Below are 3,607 nucleotides of genomic sequence, written 5' to 3'. Positions count from 1 at the left end.
GTTAAGGGTGGGACTGGTAGGGTGGGTTTTCAATGACCATTTGAAGCTATACAGGCCAGGGGACAGTCTGATAGAATGAGGGAGATCATTCCAGTGGTGGGGGGCAGCACGGGAGAAATCAAGGATAAGGGAGTGAGATGTGGTTACCAGAAGGGAGGAAAGGCAACAGTCATTAGTCGATCAGAGAGGGCAGGAGGTAGTATGTATGGAGGTGAAGTTGAGATGTAGGGAGCAGTGGCGTTGGAGAGGGCCTTGCACGTGAGGGTGAGGAATTTGAAGGAGATTATGTAGTGGAGAGTGTTGGCAGAGAGGGGAAGCAGATGTGGAGTGGCGAGACAGTAGGATATGTCTAGCTGCAGCATCAAGTGTTGATCAAAGAGGAGTGTGATTGGAGCAGGGGGGGGCCAGTAAGGGAAAGGTTGTAGTAGTCGAGACAAGAAATGATCAGTGAATGGGTAAGTGTTTTGTTGGCATCTTGGGAGAGAAAGAACCAGATACGGGTAATGTTGCAGAGCTGGAACTGACAGAATTGGGAAATAGATTGAATGTGAGGGGCAAAGAAGAGGGAGAAGTCAAGAATGACAACCAGGTGGAGAGGATAAAATGGACGGATAGTGTGGACTTCAAAGGAAGAGAATGAGAGGGAGGGTTCAGATGGTATGAATTAGAAGGTGCAGCTTGGAGAAAGTAGAATGCCTACTTCAAAATCTTATCTGTTTCCGGGTCTGGGAGTGTGGCTGAGGGAGAGTACCCCATAGGAGAGAGCTGCAGGGGATGTAGTGTAGGAGGAAGTGAGCCAAGTTTCTGTAATGGCAAGGAGGTTGAGAGATTTAGAAATTAATAGATCATGCATGGATGTAAGTTTGTTACAAACAGATCTGGCATTTCATAGTGCACATGAGAAGGGAAGAGAGGGTAGTGGAGATATGTGGATAAATTTGGTGGGATTGGAAATACAAGATGGATGGAAAGTTTTTGGGTAAAGCAAAGACCATGAGCAGATAATGGGAGGTGAACCATGAAAGGATGGTGTCAGAAAGGCCAATGGTGTGAAGGGTGTGGAGTAGGAGAGGGTGGTACCACTGTGTCAAAGGCTACAGAGAGATCCAGAGGGATAAGAATGCCCCCTCGATTTGCATGAGAGAAGACCATTGCTGACTTTGGTCAAGGCAATTTCTGTGGAGTGGAGGATGTGGCAGCCAGATTGGAAAAGAACTACAGAGGGAGTTTTCAGAGAAGTAGAGCGTGGAGAGGATAATATCAGAATTGAATGCCATGACAACCGCTCAGTAGGTCATCCTGGAATCCATAGGACCATCAAAATACTTTCCTGCTGGCTTTGGTGGTCCACCTTATCTTCTGATGTGGAAAAGTACGTCCGCGCCTGCCCAGAATGTGCCAGAAGCAAATCTTCTAGGAACCGTCCTCATGGTCAATTGCTACCCTTGCCGACTCCAAGCAGGCCTTAGACTCATCTTTCAATGGACTCTATTGTCGACCTCCCATTGTCCTCGGGTCATAACACCATCTGGGTGGTTGCTGACCGATTCTGCAAAATGGCACACTTTGTACCGTTACCCAAGCTGCTGGAAGCCAGAAGCTTGGCCACTCTATTCATTACACATATTTTCCATCTCCACGGTCTTCCAGAAGATATTGTCTCGGACCAAAGGTACTAGCTAAGTTCTTGAGGTCTTTTTGCAACTCTCTCGGGATCAAAATCAGTTTGTCTTCAGCTTACCACCCACAATCAAATGGTCAGACGGAAAGAACCAACCAATCCCTGGAACAGTTACTGCGCATATATGTTTCCAAGTTTTATGACAACTGGTCCTCTCTCTTACTTAGGGTGGAGTTTGCATATAACAATTCCTGCCATTCTCCAACACGTACATCCCCGTGTGTCCCGGCCATCTCCATGACGACTGGGCGTCACTTCCGGTTCCTGCGTCCCGGTTGCTAAGTCAAAAACCGGGACACATCAGGCTCCCTGCCGCTGCGCCAGGCCAGCTGTCAAACAGCCGGGCGCGTGCGCAGGGCTGTTTAAGTTCAGCCAATTATGGCTGATTAGGTTTAGCATTGGCAGCAGTGCCAGTAATTTATTATACAAAACGAGTGAGCACTTGCAGGGCTTTGTCCTGATTGGTCCTTAGGACTATTTAGGACAGTGAGGACTGAGCCTAACTGCTGGTTATAGCGTTCTGTTCTCAGTATTGCTGCCTGCTCCTGTGCTGTGTGAGTGTTTATCCTTAGATTGTTCTCCCATATATGACCTCTGCCCGTTCCTGGTTTCCTGGTTTCTGAATATTTGCCTGTGACCCTGACCTTCTGCCTGTACACGAATTCTGAATATTTGCCTGTGACCCCAACCGTCTGCCTGTACCCAGACTCATTTTTCCTCGCACCTCTATGGGGCATGAATAAAAATCAGTGGAGATTTCTTGTAAAAAATTCTGCAGCTGTGATGTTCTGAGCAGCATCGTGGCTAATTGAATCCAACCTTCATTGGCAGTGAAGCTCTTGGCAGAGCTAGTAATGCGTTGTCCTATAATGTTTTTTTATTTTTGCCAAGACCGTATTGAAAGAAGGTACCAGCCCTCATACTTAGGTGAGGAAATAAACAGGTCTAAAGAAGGTAGCAGGGGTGTATTTATTTCAATTTAATTTATATTTAATCTGGTGTCTGTGTTTTTTTTAAACATTTTTCCCTAGTGCACTTCACGTCCCAGATGCTCTGGAAGTCAGGGTATGCTGGCAATTTTGGTTCATCGAGTACAAGGATGCCCTGGCAGCCATTAGTATATTGGAGTCTGTAGTACTACAAGCATCAGCATTCCAAACCACTTAAAGGTGGCCCGGGCATGCTGGGAATCAATTTAACCATTTAATTATATATGTTAACCCACATCCAACACCCAGTGGTGTGGGATAGCCCTGGTGGAGGGGGTCCCATATTTTTTTGCAGACCGGCCTAGGGCTGGTTGGTACTATGGCAGGAGGACTATTGATGCAGGTTTTCCTGCTAAAGTGCCACCAGCCCTGATTGTCATAGCCTAGTGATGGTATAACAATTTTGATGGGGCCCCCAGTTTCTGCTGATACTTTCGAAGGCTGGCAGCGCTAGAGCTGGATTGTTTTTTTGAGGGGCTTATTTTTTTTAAATTATATATTTATTTTCAATGTTAGCGTACTCTAGTGTAATATATGCTTAAAGCTTATCATATGTTTTTACCATGTGATACTCTTTAAGCATATATATGTCACTGAAATGTACACAACTTGTGTACTTGCAGAGTTGCTTATACCTTCAGATATGTAAAAATCTGCATACTAAGTAAATTACGTTAATTTAACAGATTAAATTTACACCTGTACTATTGGTGCAAATTACCTTAGACTGTGCATGAGTTCCATAGTCTTTTCCTGTAAATTTAAGATTGTCCATATGCTGTAAGACTTTATTAAATTGCGCTACATGTCCCAGTAGAGTATATCTGTTTTTGCTGAAACACCATTGACAAATGAGTTCACCATGTCTAATATATCTTTACATTACCAGAATATAACTGACCTTCAATTACCAGGTTCACAAAACCACAGGGAGTGA

This window comes from Mixophyes fleayi, chromosome 6 (assembly GCF_038048845.1).
Source record: "Mixophyes fleayi isolate aMixFle1 chromosome 6, aMixFle1.hap1, whole genome shotgun sequence".
NCBI lineage: Eukaryota > Metazoa > Chordata > Amphibia > Anura > Limnodynastidae > Mixophyes > Mixophyes fleayi.
The sequence above is the reverse complement of the archived record's forward strand: the minus strand, read 5'-3'. Positions refer to the sequence as shown.